The sequence below is a fragment of the Choloepus didactylus genome, chromosome 2, assembly GCF_015220235.1.
Source record: "Choloepus didactylus isolate mChoDid1 chromosome 2, mChoDid1.pri, whole genome shotgun sequence".
Classification (NCBI taxonomy): domain Eukaryota; kingdom Metazoa; phylum Chordata; class Mammalia; order Pilosa; family Megalonychidae; genus Choloepus; species Choloepus didactylus.
The window spans coordinates 232,951,282-232,967,917 of record NC_051308.1 but is presented as its reverse complement, the minus strand read 5'-3'; the positions used below and the strand labels follow the sequence as shown (position 1 = coordinate 232,967,917).

At 42.1% G+C, this 16,636-nt stretch overlaps 1 protein-coding gene across 1 annotated transcript in view; it reads left to right on the top strand.

Moving 5' to 3' along the window:
• Positions 1-307: 307 nt before the first annotated feature.
• The window catches only part of PADI4 (peptidyl arginine deiminase 4), a 51,546-nt gene continuing 35,217 nt past the window's right edge, over positions 308-16,636 (top strand). The window contains exon 1 of the mRNA XM_037828380.1: positions 308-431. The gene's annotated coding sequence lies outside the window, so the exon portion shown is untranslated. The remainder of the gene's footprint in view (positions 432-16,636) is intronic.

Below are 16,636 nucleotides of genomic sequence, written 5' to 3'. Positions count from 1 at the left end.
GAGGGGCTACCACAAGGGAGGAGGAAGGAGCCAAGCAGAAAAAGGACGGATAAAAAATACTAAAAGAAAGGTATGATTTGGTCACATGTGAATATGGTGGGTATGTGTATAAAGGCTTGTTTTTTTAATTAAAAAAAAATGAGTTGTGAGGGACTTGAACAGGTATTTGCACACACATGTCCACAGCAGCATTGTTCCGCAATAGCCAAAAAACGGAAGGAACCCAAGCGTCCATCAACAGATGAATGGACAAACAGAATGTGGTGTATACACACAATGGAATACCATTACAGCTGTAAAACGGAATGAATTTCTGATCCATACAACAACATGGATGAACCTTAAAGACATCATGTTGAGTGAAATAAGCCAGACCCAAAAGGAGACTCCCATGAAATACCTAGGAATAGGCAAATTCATAAAGACAAAAGGTAAGTTAGAGGTTAACAGGGGCTGTGGGGAAGTTTATTGCTTAATGGATGCAGCGCTTCTGTTTGGGGTCATGAAACAGTTTTGGTAATGGATGGTGGTGAGGATGACACAACATCGTAATGTAATTAATGCCACAGAATTGTATCCTTGGCTTGGTATGAGGTTTGGGTGAGGAATGGTGTGATGCTTAGGCTCATGTGTCAGCTTGGCCAGGTGATGGTGCCCAGTTGTCTGGTCAAGCCAGCACTGGCCTAACCATTAATGCAAAGACATTTGTGGTTGGTTAATAAACCGGAAGGCTGTGTTATTAAATCATCAGTCAGTTGGCTGCAGCCGTGGCTGATTACATCAACGAAGGGCGTGTCTTCCTCAATGAGAAAACTCAATCAGCTGGATTTAATCCAATTAGTTGAAGACATGTAAGGGAAAAGAGAGACAATCTTCACTTCCTGAGCCAGCCGGCTGAGTTCATTGAAGACTTTCATCAGAGTTGCCAGCTTGCTGCCTACCCTACAGAATTTGGACTCGTGCATCCCCACAGTTGCATGAGATGCTTTTATAAAACCTCATGTTTACAAATATCTCCTGTTAGTTCTGTTTCCCTAGAGAACCCTAACTAATACAAATGGAATGGGAGCAAGGATACAAGTCAGAAGGCTGTGCACCATTTCACCCAGAGAGAAGCAGCTACAGTCGGTTGACTATTTGTTTAGAAATGGAAGTAGCAGGCTTTTTTCTTTAAAAGAGAACACTTCAACCCCCTCCACAGCCTATGGGTGACCTTCCCACCTCTCTCCCAAACCAAGGTTCCCACGAATCTCAATTTTGAATTCATTCTGTTGTCTGTCTTTATGGTTTTGCCACATACATATCTCTGAACTGCCTGCTGTTTAGTTTTGCCTGTTTTAAAAATTTGTACACGTAGAACCACATTATTGCATTAATCTTTAACTTGCTTTTTCACCCACACTGTGTCGGTGAGATTCATACATGTTGCATGATTTGGTGATTCATTCCTTTTCATTGCTATGTTCTAGTCCGTTTTATGACAATGTGTGTGAGTGTTTGTGTGTAGCACAATTTATTTATACATTTTCCTGTTGATAGATGCTATTGACATTCTCAGACATTTCCTGGTGGACTCATCCACGAGTCTCTGATAGAATGCTGGTGCCACAGAGAGAAAAGGGAAAGGACCAGTTTGGGAGAAAGTATTCATTAGGGTAGGCTAGCTGCTCTAACAAATAGACTCAAAAATGTAAAATGGCTCAGGCACAATAAAAGTTGATTTCGTGCTCATGCCAATGCCTGGGGTGGTTCAGGACAGGGTGGTAAGTGTGTGTGTTGGGAAGAGATGGGCCTCACCTCAGGGACCCAGGTGGCTGGAGGCTCTGCTGTCTTCCCTGGACCGTGGCCTCGAGCCTGCAAAAAAGAGAAGACAGGGTGGCAAGAACCACCTGCCCCTTAACCCCTCGGGCCCAGTATCACTTCCATTTGCAGCCCATTGGAGAGAACGATGTAGTGACCACACCTGGATGGAAGGAGTTCTGGGAGTGTGGTCTTCGGCTGTGTGGCCGCTTCCCAGAGTCAAGTCCATGTTCCAGAAGTGGGGGCAGGAAATTTTTTGCTGACCGCTAGCCACCTTGGGCCCAGAGGAGAAAAAGAGCAGGCCTGGGAGAACATCTCTTTCATGGAGAGAGGCAGCCCAGGTCCCAGGCCTTAGTTTTCAGCTCAAGTTTCACTTCTATTCCCTTCCTATTATCCTCTCCCTTTGGATTTCGAGCCTGTGGGTTCCTCTCTGTCTGCTCCTCCTCCTGTTCCCAAGGTCATAGTAAGGAGAGTTTCCTGGAGAGAAGTGCTTCTCCAGTGTGAGCAGACAAAAGGCCCTCGTTAATGGCCTGGTGACTGACAAGGGATTTGGGGAAGTGTCTCTTTCTGTCTTTCCTGCTTCTCTGTTTGCAGTGATTAAGCAAACGGTGTGCCAACACGGAAGTGAGCAGAGGTTTATTTGCCAACCCGTATCTGCCCATTGCTCATGGGTGAGAGCTCTGCAGGTGGGGAAAGGAATGAGAAGCCAACTCTCAAGTCCACTCTCATTTGATTCAGAAAACATTTATTGAGCACATACTACCATGAGGCAGTTAGCAGCAATGGCTGTAGGCACAGCTAAGAGCATGGGCTCTGCCATTTGCTGGCTGTATGACCTTGGGCTGGTTGCTTAATATCTCTGAACTTTCCTCTCCTCATTGGAGAGTACCAGTACCTCCTTCTAGGTATAGTACTAGTACTTGTTGTAGGAGGTGGTTGTGAGCAGTGTAAGAGCTGGTGCTTAGGGGTGACAGTGTGATTGTGAAGTCCTTGTGGATCACACCCCGTTTATCTAGTGTATGGATGAATGGAGGAATGGGGATAAAAACTAAAGGACAAATGGGGTGGGATGGGGGGATGATTTGGGTGTTCTTTTTTCACTTTTATTTTTTATTCTTGTTCTGGTTCTTTCTGATGTGAAGAAAATGTTCAGAGATAGATTGTGGTGATGAACGCATAACTATGTTATCATACTGTGGACAGTGGATTGTATATCATGGATGATTGTATGGTGTGTGAATGTATTTCAATAAAACTGAATTTAATTTAAAAAAAAAAAAAAAAAAGAGCTGGTGCTTGGTGCCTGGCACTCACTAAACTGCAGCTCTGTGACAGGGGAAGAAAGTACTTCTTGTAACTTGCCAGTTCAGCTAAGAATACAGGTACATTTCATTTTGAAGGCTCAGCTCTTCTGCACCGCCAACCAAGGAATCCTTACCCAGTTTTTCCTGATGACAAAGTTTTTAAGTTACCACTGGACACATAAGAAGCCTGGCTCCAGGAAAGCCCTGGTTAACAAAGCAGACATCTGTACTTTCCACCTCCTGGAGGTTGAGCTGTAGTCTCAGAGCACCAGAGGCTGGTGCCCTAGGGCTCAGGGAGGAAGAGAGCAGTGGGCAAGTTTTCATGAGGCCTAGGGTAGGAGAGGGGCTAATCTCTCCAGTTCTGGGCTGTGGAACCTGTGTCTTCTGCTTCCCACCACTTCCTGGTTAGGTTGGTGGTGAGGATCTGGGATGGTTCCTGATAAATATGTCAGAGGGCGAGAGTTACCCCAGAGTTCCTAGAAAGGAATGCACATTTGGAAAACCCAGGTGAGTGTTGCCCTGCATGGGAGCTCAACAGATGCGTGTCACGAACTGGTAGATAAAAAGAAACTGCTGCCAAACCGGCTCTGAAGTAACACAGTCTTTGAAGAGTTGAAGGCCAACATTAAAGCTAAATGAGTCTCAAGCATCCTGAGAAATTGCATCTTAACCTAAAACCTCTCGATCACAGCAATTAGAGCTGCCCCAGGCAGTTCCCAGGACTCCAGCAAGCAGGGGCCTGAGCAGGACTTGGCAGGGCATCTCAGAAATAAGTTTTCATGTGAGTTACACAACCCAAGAGGGTACTGGCATTATGTGTTCTTATTTTCTATTTATTTCTTTATTTGTTCTCTTGACTCATTCCTCAAGGGATTTGAGGCCACCTATAACAAAAAGACATTCAGCAAACGGATGACTATAAAACAGAGACAAATAAAGACCCCAAAGCAGGAAAAAAATCCAGAGAATAACGACCATGAGAAAGGACAAACAAATATAGGACCATGAGGACCAAACAAGCAAGTATGGGTAACCTCAAAATTAGGATCTGAGCTTCCCAGCAGCCCAAGAAAAAAGGAAGCCAACGCCAGTAATCTGATTCTCATTGGTATGGGTTGAATTGTGTCCACCCAAAAGATATGTTCAATTCCTAACCCCTGATCCTGTAAATGTGAACTTATTTAGAAATAGGGTCTTAGAAAATGTGATTAGTTAAGAAAAGGCCAAACAAGCTTGGGTGGGCACTAATCTGGTATGACTGGTGTCCTTATAAGAAGCGGGAAATTTGGACACAGGGTCAGACAGACACAGAGAGAAGATGGCCACGTGGCAATGGAGGCAGAGTGTGACATGCTGCAACTGCAGGCTGAGGAATGCAGAGGATTGATGGCAAACCCCCAGAGATGGCAGACGCCAGGAAGCGCCCTCCCCTGCAGGTCTCGGAGGGAGCAGGGCCCTGCCCACACCTTGATTTCATACCTTCTAGCCTCCAAAACTGTGAGCCAAGAAACTTCCACTGATTTAAGCCACCAGTTTCTGGTGCTTTGTTTTAGCTGCCCTGGAATGTAAGACTTTCATTATCAGAAGGAAGGAAGCATGCCAGAGTCACTCCTGCCACCTGTGGACCTTTACAGAAGGTTCCCAACCACCTTGCAGCAGCAAATTCAGTGAGAGAATTCCTGCAGCTGTGCCTCTGTTTCCACCTCTGTGCAATGGGAGTGAATCCTAACTCTCCGATCTGCCGCAAGGATGGAAGCAGCACCTGGGACACAGTGAGCCCCTAACAGATACCATTTCTTTCCTTTCTATCCTCTTGCAGAGTCAGTGCCTTATGCATCCTCTTCAACCTCCTATATTACATATATATAAAACAGAGACAAATAAAGACCCCAATACACAGGCACAAGTATCCCTACCATGTGTCCAGTTCAGTGGTGGTCTCTGGGGGATATAACAGTGAATGAGCAAACATGGACCTGCTTTGATAAAGCTTTTAGATTAGGAGAGGATCAAGGCAAATGGACAATGGCACATGGTTATGATAAGTACAATTATAAGGGCATAATGATAATTACAATAGATCCCATTTTTTAATGTTTAGTCTGAGCTAGATACTGTACCTGACAAGCACAGCACGAGAATGGAATCCTAAAGGCACAGTAACAAATCCATGCACATAGATATTCCAAACAAAACTATCAGCAAACAAAATCCAAAAGGGATACACTATGAAGTCGATCCCAGAACTGCAAATATCATCTTAGAAAACTAATTAATGTAATTCAATAGATTAAAGAAGAAATTATATGATCATCTCAATAAATCAGAATAAAAACAGTTAAAATCATCATTTATGATTTTAAAATAAAACCTAGACTAAGAATAGAACAGAACTTTTAAATCAAGAATGTCTACAGCAGTGGTTCTCAAAGAGTGGTTTTCGGACCACAGCATTGGTAATGCAGCATCGGCATTATGAGGAAACGTGTTAGAAATGAAAATCCTCAGGCCCCACTCCAAACTTACTGAATCAGAGACCTGGAGGTGGGCCCAGTAACCTTCCAGGTGATTGCAGTGCTGCTAAAGTTTGAGAACCACTGATCTACAAGAAAGTATACTCGATGAAATGTTGAAATATTTCCTTCTGGGATCAAAACAAGCCAAGAATGTCCACTATCATCACTTCTATTCAACATTGAACAGAAAGTTCACACCAGTGTAGTAAGGCAAGAAAAAGAAATAATAGTATTAAGGATTGGAAATTAATGATTATATATGTAGAAAATCCAAAAGATCTGCAAACTATTAGAATCAATGAGAGGGTTTAGCAAGGTTATCAATGTAAAACAAATATACAAAAATCAGCTGTATTGCTATTTACCAACAACATATAGAAAATGCAAAATTAAAAATATGACACTTCGAGTAGCATCAACAAGTCAAAACCCAAAGAATGAATCTAATAAGAGATGTGTGAAATCTTTGTGAGGTATATTCTAAAATTGTATTGAAAGAATACTAGAGAAGATCTAAATTAATAGTGTGATATACCATGTTCATGGATTGGAAGGTTCAGTACTGAAAAGATGTCATTTCTCTTCTCCTTAAGATCTATAAATTAATGAATTAGTGCATACTCAACCAGAACCCATTCAGATTGTGTGTGTGTTGTGTGTGTGAGTGACTGTAGAGCTTGATAAACTATAAAATGTATATAGAAGTGCAGAGCCAAGATGAAAAGATGGGAGAACTTCTTTACCATAAATCAAGTATTGCGGTAAAGCAATAATAATTCAGGTGATGTGGAAATTATGCAGAGATAGATAAATAAACCAATTGCACAGAAGACCAGAAACATTTTCTTATTGAATGGTAAGAATTGTTTATAAATCCTAGATACTGGTCCATCATCATTTACATGAATTACAAATGTATTTTGTCCCAATTATGCCTTGCTTTTTACCCTCTTAATCTTTCTTTTGATAAATACAAGTTCTTAATTTTAATGTCATTAAATTATTCATTCTTTTCCTTTATCATGTTGCTCATTGGGAACCAGTATCTAGGATACATAAACAACTCCTATCATTCTATAAGAAAAAGCAAAAGAGTAACAACCCAATAGAAAAATGGCCAAAAATTTAAACAGGCCCCTCACAAAATAGAAAACACATTTCCAATACACATATGAAAAGATATTCAACCTCATTAGTAATTAGGAAATCAAATTAAAACCAAAATGATATATTGCTACATGCTTACCAGGCTAGGCAAAAATAAGCAAATACATAAAATAGAACTTTAGCAAGGCCATGAAACAACCGGAACCCTCATAAATTGCTGATGGGAGTGAAACACGGTACAACCACTTTGAAAAGCTGTTTGTTATTAACCAGTAAATTTGAAAACTCCCAAGCCCCATGACCAGCAATTCTACTCCTCTGCATATACCTAGAGAAACCCTTGCACATGTGGCCAGGAAACATGAATATTCATAGCAATGCTGGTTATATTATCCAAATACTGGAAATGTTACCATCACTGGTAGAATGGATAACTAAATTGTTGTACATTCATATGATGGAATATTAGAGAGCAATGAAGAAAAATCTGTAGCTCACACATCAACATGGATGAATTTCGCAGACATAATGTTGACTTAAAGAAGTAAGACACAAAGGAGAAAAGGGTGCCTCCATTTACATAAAGTCCATAAACAGGCAACACTGCACAAGAAAGTGAACACCATAAAGAAAAGCAAGGGGACCATGACCATGAAGTTGGCTTCATTATCAGCCCGTGGAGATAAGGGGGGCTGCAGTTAGGGAGGGGCCCCACACGGCCTCAAAGGTACTGAAGACATCCTGTTTCTTAGCTAGGGCGGTGTTTTCACAGGTGTTCGCTGTGTTACTATTCCTTAAAATGAATGGAAGCTCACACACTCCTCCATTTTTATGGGATATTTCACAACTTGAAGAAATGCACGCAGATAAAAAGGCAACTGCGGAACACATATGCCTGTGAAATCAAGTTCATCGACACAGCTCGCCCTGGCCGGAGAAAGAGGAGATGGGGCTCCAGCTGACAGATGGCAGAGGGTCTGCGCGACCCCGCGGGGAGGGTTGGCAGGGGGTGAGCTGCCTGGAGCCCCGGATTCAGGGAAGAGGGGGGCACACTGCATGGAGTGACCAGACCATGATGACATCCCTGAGCCCCCTCTCTCCGGAAGAGTCCCTAACGGATATGGGTGGAAAGCAGCTGTGTGGATGAGGCCTGGGCTGTATCCTGGGGAGGGCAGGTGAGTGGGAGTGGGGGAAAGAGGAAGAGTCCCTGGAGGGAGATTAGAGCTGGGAACAGGGGAGGGGGGAGGGTTCTTACGCCAGGTTCCTTAATGGGCTCCAGCGGGTCCACGAACCCATCAAACTATGCAAAATGTTCTATGTGCACTTCTCGGAGATGTGTGTTCCCAGCTGTCCTCTGCTTCTGGAAGGACGCCCACACCCTCTTGCAGCAGGTGCATCACTGCCCACCTACAACCCGTCACTCTTCAGTTCATGGAGGCCCAGCCTCCAAATGCCAGCACCTGTGCTCCTTGCCTGAGTCTTTCTCTGGCCAGCACAGCCTGCTGATCTGAGGCCTGGGGAATGAATGACGGGAGTGGGGGAGCAAATACCCTAGCTCCCTTGCTCCTTGGGTGGGCTAACACAAATCATTGTCTCAGCATCTCCTTTTGGGGAAACCCAAACTAAGGACCCCCAGAAGATAAAGAACACTAACAAGGAAGAGGAGGTTCCAGGCTTGGTTCTGCATCAACTTTCCCATGATGTTAAGCAAGTTACATCGCCTCCCTGTGCCTCGGTTTCCCCAACTATAAGCAAAGGAAAGATAAGGCACCTTCATTGCTTCCTTCAAATGCTCAGAGGTGCAGTGTCCCCAAAGGAGTTAAGAATGCTGATCCTAAACTAAGTGTTCCTTGAAGGCAGAGCATCTTCCATCTTCTGTGTCTCCGATGCTGGGTAGGCACAGTGGGGGTGCTTGGTGGGTGTCTGTCAGATGAATCTAAATCTGGGAGATAACCAGGGAATCTGGGGTGTTTTATTTCCCCCTCTACTTGACCAGTAGAACCTTGTGGATCTAGCTTTGCAATCAGCTAGATCTGGGTTAAATCCGTATTTCTTTTACTACCAGTTGTGTGACCCAGTCTTGTTCAGGTCATTCAACTTACCTGAGCCTAAGTTTTCTTGTCTACAAATGGGCAAATGGGGTTGATAATCCCTTCCTGTTGGGGTTGATGGGAAGATGACATAAGGTGGCATGTGTCACCGGCCTGGGCTGGGGGCTGCCCAGGGCTCAGAGCACCGAGATAAGTGCCATGGTCAAGAAACAGATGCTGGGACTGTAACATTCTCTGCACAAAGGCACCAAAGGAAGGGCTATGTTGGGATAGCATATTTGAAATCAGAACATCCCAGAACAATTGAGGCCTGGATTCCTTGAGACCTTGACAGACACCGAGTGCTCAGTAAATCGAAGAGACGATGGTGTGCAAATAGCATGTGGCAGCCATTGGACGCCCTGATCAGTGAGAATTGGGGTGAGAGTGCTAATATTTGGGGACACACGGCAAACCCCCTGCCTAATTAGCCTCCATGATGGCCCTGGGCTCTATAGGGCCAAGAGGCCTGTTCATTCTAAGCCTACCCAGCCCGTGAACAGTGGCTGAAGTTACCCGGCAACCCTTCTTGGTGAGGAGGGACCCATAATGAGGAAGAAAGTTGCTGGAAAAGCTGGCCTCCACACCGAATCAGGGCACGCTCTGTCAATACCTGTGCGGTAAGTAGCATTACCCAATCCTGTCTTTGGGCTTCCTGGCAAGGTGTGAACCCAATGAGCAAATGAAAAGGCAATCTGTAAGCCTGGTGAGGGGAATGAGAGGCGTCAGTGTTATTTGAAGGCAGCCCCAGGTTCAACCTTATATGGTAGTGTTACTCTAACATAGTACCAGGTTTGACTTTGCATTTCTTTGGAGAGGTACAAGCAGAGTCTCAACCAGAAAAGGCAAACGGATGGATTTGTGAGGTCACGAATTGCCCGCAGGGTCCCAGCTCCCTGGCTCTGGGCTGTTCCCTCCCTAACATCTCTCCTGATCAAAACTGCTCTACAGTAGTGAGGAAGATGACAATAGCAACATCAGTAACTGCATGACAAACAACTGGAAAACTGGTCCATCTCCTTAGGAACTAAATAATCACAAAATGCCACCATCAAAAGAGTGGAAACAACAACAAAGCAAAGCAAAAGTTGCTGCGCAGATCGTGGTGAAATGAGCAGTTTTGTGAATTGCCTAGGTAAGTGTGATTTGATAGAATTCTTTGGAAAACAACTTTGAATATCAGAATTTCTGCTTCTGGGGGAAAAAAAAACCAAGGAAATAGTCCTCTTCAGAGACAAATCTTTATTTTGGATTTATGATAGCAAAAAATGAGAATCATGCTTGGTCAAAATGTAAAAGCATATGGGAATGGGTAGGAAAACCTCAGTACTGCCATTTGATGCAACAGGAAACCTGCAACTTCTTTGTGGTAATATGATAAATACCTTTCATGTTAAGTGAAAAAATCTGAGTACAGAGGGAAGTACTCTATAAAATGGTAAAGCACTAAATGAATAAGTAGGGGTGGGCTAGGTGGGTGGTTATAATAATAATTACCTATGGAAATGGATTAAATTAGGCACAGTTTGATTAGAATACATCTTTTAGAATTTAAATGTATATAAAAACAGAAAAATTAAAATAGTTTATAGATAGGACATAGAAAGTTGTCTGACACCGGGGTGTAAATCTCCTGGCAACGTGGTATATGACTCCCAGGGAGGAATCTAGACCCAGCATTGCGGGACGGAGAACATCTTCTTGACCAAAAGGGGGATGTGAAATGAAATAAATTTCAGTGACTGAGAGATTCCAAAAGGAGCCGAGAGGTCACTCTGGTGGGCACTCTTACGCACAATATAGACAACCCTTTTTAGGTTCTAGTGAATTGGAATAGCTAGCAGTAAATACCTGAAACTACCAAACTACAACCCAGAATGCTTGAATCTTGAAGACGATTGTATCACAATGTAGCTTATGAGGGGTGACAATGTGATTGGGAAAGCCATAAGGACCACACTCCCCTTTGTCCAGTGTATGGATGGAGGAGTAGAAAAACGGGGGCAAAAAAAAAGGCAGCCAGTGTTCTTTTTTACTTTGATTGTTCTTTTTCACTTTAATTTTTATTCTTATTTTTGTGTGTGTGGTAATGAAAATGTTAAAAATTAATTCTGGTGATGAACGCACAACTATATAATGGTACTGTGAACAACTGATTGTACACTTTGTATGACTGCATGGTATGTGAACGTATCTCAGTAAAGTTGAATTAAAAAAAAAAGTTGTCTGAGACCTATAAAGTGAAAGATAAATTGTGAAACAGTAGATTTGGCAAAATCCTATCATCTCTAATGAGCTACAAGACATTCTAGAAGGATCCAGACTTAATTGATAACCAAGGTCTCCATTGGGGAGTGAAATTAGGGGATGTGGGTAGGGAGGAGTTTATCTTTCTACTTTTTAAAAATAGATAGTATTTTTAGAATAATAACTGGAAATTTAAAATCCAAATAAACATAAAAGAGCAGAAAGAATCCATGATATAAAACCAAATATTCTATATATTTAAAAAAAATGAAGGGAAATAAACTTACTTGTTAGAAGTGACTGTTCGATGAAATCAGTGGAAATTTTTGTGTTTTCTCCAACTAGCCTTTTTCCCCCCAATTTTTTATCATCACCCCCTTGTGATAAGGTGGGGAGAAGGCCCATTACTTTTTTAAAAGGGTGAAACTCACTAACCCTAGCATGTGAAGCAGGAGGTCTCCCCTGGGATTTCCAACAACAGGAAGCAGAGCCCCAACCCTGGTGGCATTTTGAGTGTCCAGCCGAGAGGTCAACACCCTGACCACGGCAGGGGTGGGGAGGGTCTTCTTTAAACTCCCAGATGAAGAGCTGGTTGCTTTCCCCAAAGCTACCCTCTGACTGAGTCCCTGCCAAAGTGGGGAGGCGTCTGTTGCCCAGGGAGGGAGGCAAACCCCAGGCCCTATTCTCCATGTCAGGTCAGACACCCCAAGATGTCCCTCTCAGTGTGGCATCACACAGCGCAGTGGTGAGGGAAGGAGCTTGGGCATTGGTCCAAATCCCTGTTGATCCAGCCCTTGGCAATGCCAGACAAACGCTGAGCTATACATTATCCAGCTGGGTGAAATGCAAATAACTATAAACAAGAGAGAAAGAGAAGGAAAGAATTCTGAATTCGAGCAGGCAGTGAAGTGATTATTTGAAAGAAGTTAGTCCAGCCCCATGGAGAGTTCCAGACACAAAGAAAATGAAAAATTACCTAAAGTCATGACTCGAACCAGAATAAGCCATCACTCCTTTAAAGGGCATGGACTTAGGGTCCCCTGTTATCACAGCAACTAAAGATAATGGGCTCAGTGGTTTTCCACGGCAAGGGGAGGCTCCCTTAATGTCCCAGGTCCCTGCCGAAAATCCTCTGATTGATGAGCAGCCCAAATCCCCCTAGGGGGGTAATCCCCATTTTCTTGAGATAGTAAAACTCTTCCTCTAGTTTTATAGGAGACCTCCTGGGGAGCCAGGAATTTCACTACTGGCCCAGATGCCAGGAGTCTATCCCACCCTCACCCCTGCAGGGCCAGTGGAAGCCATGTAGGGAGCCAGAATTCCCAGCCCCACAAGAGTACACTCAAGTGCACTACAGATAAATCAAAATGGAATTCTACAAAGTGTTCAAGTAACCCCCAGGTAGGCAGGAAAAAGCAAACAGATACAGCAACCACAAAAATAAATACATAAATAAAATGGCAGCCTTAAATCCTAATATGCCAATAATTACATTAAATATAAGTGGTCTAAATACACCAATTAAAAGACAGTTTGGCAGGATGAGTTTTTAAAAAATGTGACCACTGTATGCTGTCTACAAGAAAACTCACTTCAAATATAATGAAATTAAGTAGGTCGAAAGTAAAAGAGTAGAAAAAGGCATTGCATGCAAACATTAAAGCATTAAAGTGGTTTTATTAGTATCAGATAAGGCAGACTTCAGAGGAAAAAATCAACCAGGAACAGAAAGGGATATTACATAATGATAAAAGGTGCAGTCCCCCAAGAAGATATAGCAACCCTAAATGTGTAGGTAGCAAACACAGAGCTGCAAAATTTGTGAAGCAAAAACTGATAGACTAGAAGGAGAAACAGGCCCATAGCTATAGTGGGAGAACTTCAATGCCCCTCTCAACAACTGATAGAACAAATAGACAATCAGAGGGTTATGGATGGACTCAGCAACACTATCAGCCAATAGGATCTAGTTGACATTTATAGAACATGCCATGCAACAAATGCAGAACACACATTCTTTTCAAGTGTTCACAAGACATATACCAAGACAGACCATATCCTGGGTCATAAAACAAACCTCAACAAATTTAAAAGAATGGAAATCATGCAGTGTGTGTTCTCTGACCACAGTGGAGTCAAACTAGCAATCAATAACAGAGATAGCAGGAAAGTGTCCAGACACTTGGAAACTAAACAAAACACTTCTATATAATTCATGGGTCAAAGAGGAAGTGCGAAGGGAAATTCTAAAACTGCACCGAACAGAATGAAAATGAAAATAGAATATAGCAAAATTTGTGGGATTCTGACAAAGCAGTGCTGACAGGGACATTTATAACCCTAACTATTTAAACTAGAAAAGAGAAAAAGTCTCAAATCAGTAATCTAAGCTTTCTCTATTACCTTTAAAAATTTCAGGGTAAAACATTGGGACTGGCGGTTTGATGTGCTGAGCCCTTGAGCATGGGACTCGCCCTTATGAAGCTCATTACCACAAAGGAGAGTCTAAACTTGCATGTAATGGTGCCTAAGAGTCTTCCCCTGAGTACCTCTTTGTTGCTCAGATGTGGCCCTCTCTCTCTCTAACTGAGCCATCTCGACAGGTGAACTCGCTGCCCTCCCCGCTACGTGGGACCTGACTCCCAGGGGTGTAAATCTCCCTGGCAACGCAGAGTATGAATGTGGTCCCGGATGAATGTGGACCCGGCATCGTGGGACTGAGAGTATCTTCTTGACCAAAAGGGGGATGCAAAATGAGACGAAATAGTTTCAGTGGCTGAGAGATTCCAAATGGAGTCGAGAGGTCACTCTGGTGGACATTCTTATGCACTATATAGATAACACCTCTTAGGCTTTAATGTATTGGAATAGCTAGAAGTAAATACCCGAAACTACCAAACTCCAACCCAGCAGTCTGGACTCCTGAAGACAATTATATAATAATGTAGATTACAAGGGGTGACAGTGTGATTGTGAAGACCTTGTGGATCACACCCCCTTTAGCTAGTGTATGGATGAGTGGAGGAATGGGGATAAAAACTGAAGGACAAATGGGGTGGGATGGGGGGATGATTTGGGTGTTCTTTTTTCACTTTTATTTTTTATTCTTGTTCTGGTTCTTTCTGATGTAAGGAAAATGTTCAGAGATAGATTGTGGTGATGAACGCATAACTATGTGATCATACTGTGGACAGTGGATTGTATATCATGGATGATTGTATGGTGTGTGAATGTATTTCAATAAAACTGAATTTAATTAAAAAAAATTTTCAGTGTAAATGGGAGCACAAGAGTAATTAGATGGAGAGAATAAACTCTCCCAAAGAGAACATGATAGATAGGGAGAGACTAAGGTGAGAAAAGGAGGGGAAAAATAAATCTCAGCTTCCTCCTCAAGAAACTGGACAAAGAAGAGCAAAATAAACTCAAAGCAAATAAAAGGAAGAAAATAATAAAGAACAGATCAATGAAACTGAAAAACAATGGGGAAAATCAATGAAACAAAATGCTGGTTTTTGAAAGGATCAATAAAATTCACAAACATCTAACAAGACTGACAAAGAAAAAAGGCACAAATTACAAATATCAGGAATGAAACAGGAAAAATCAATACAGAGACTGTAGACAACTAAAATGTAATAAGGGAATACTATGAACAACTCTAAATACAAATATTTGACAACTTATATGAAATGGACCAATTTCTCAGAGAACACAAACTAGCACAACCCACCCAGTATAAAATAGATCATTTGAATACTCTATTAAGGAAATTGAATTTATAATTTTAAAAACTCCTGAACAGGCTCTCCAGGCCTGGATGGCTTCACTGGAGATTTCTACCAAACATTTAAAGAAGAATTAACAGCAATTTTATGCAATTTCTTCGAGAAAAATAGATGTGGGAACACTCCCTGACTCATCTATTGAGGTATTACCCTGAGACCAAAAACAAAGACAGATCAAAAAGAAAACTACAGATCAATATCCCTTATGAACATAGATGGTAAAATTCTTAACAAAATATTAGCAACCAGAATTCAGCAATACATAAAAAATACATATATATGCTATGACCAGTGAGGTTTATCCCAGGATACAAGGCTGAGACAATAGTCAAAGAAGAATGTAATTCACCACACAGACAGGCTAAAGAAAAATCACATGATCTTATCAATTGATGCAGAAGAACATTTGAGAAAAATCCAAGCCATTCATTTAAAAACTCTTAGCAACTTAGGGATACACAGGAACCACCTCAACTTGATAAAGAGCATCTACCAAAAAACCTACAGCTAAGAACATACTTCACAGTGAAAGACTAAATGCTTTCCTCTAAGATCAGGAATAAGACAAGGACATTGGCTCCCACCACTGCTATTCAACATGGTATTGGAAGTTCTAGTCAGCCAGTAAGGCAAGAAAAGAAGTAAAAGGCATTCAGATCAGGAAGAAATAAATAAAACTGTGCCCATTTGCAGATGGCACAGTGGTCTGTGTAGAAAATCCCAAGGAATCTACCAAAAAAAAAAAAAAAAAAACCTTCCTAGAAATAAGTGAGTTCAGCAAAGTAAGATCAATGCATAAAAAAATCAGTTGTATTTCAATGAACACATGGAATTTGAAATTAAAAAATACAATACCATTTATAATCACTCAAAAAATGAAATACTTAGGTGTAACGCTAATAACACATGTGCAGAACTTGCATGCTGAAAGCAACAAAATGCTGGTGAAAGAAATCAAAGAAGATCTAATCAATGGAAAGACACACATGTTCTTGGATTGGAAGACTCAATGTAGTAAAGATATCATTTCTCCTTGTGCCAGTGTGGATATATTATGTCCCCTACAAGAACCATGATTTTTTAACCCAGTCTTAGGGTGGAACCTTTTGATTGTTTCCATGGAGATTTGACTCACACAACTGTGAGTGATAACTCTGATTGAATTATTTCCATGGAGGTGTGGACACCGCCCATTCAGAGTGGGTACTGATTAGTTCACTGGGGTATTTAAGAGAGAAGCTAAGAAACGACACAGACCCAGATACTCGCTGGCACTTGGAGATGCTGGGAGATGCAGACAGAAGGATGTTTGGAGATGCTAAGCTAAGAGACGAAGCCCAGAGTTTGCCCTGGAGAAGCTAAGAGAGGACCCCCAGACACTTAGAGAGAAACACCCTGGGAGAAAGAAGCAATGACACACAGGAGTTCAGAGAGAGGAGTAAAGACAGAAGCCCAGAGACATTTTGGAGAAAGCCATTTTGAAACCAGAACCCAGGAGCAAAGGACCAGCAGACACGTGCCATCTGCCTTCCCAACTGACAGAGGTGTTCCGGACGCCATCAGCCTTTCCTCAGTGAAGGTATCCTCTTGTTGATGCCTTGGTATGGGCACTTTTATGGCCTTAGAACTGTAAATTTGTAAACTGATAAATCCTCTTTATAAAGCCAATCTGTTTCTGGTATTTTGCATAACAGCAGCTCTACCAAACCAGAACACTCCCCAAATTGATATACAGGTTTAATGCAATTATTATCAAGATCCCAGCAAGATTTTTTGTAGATATA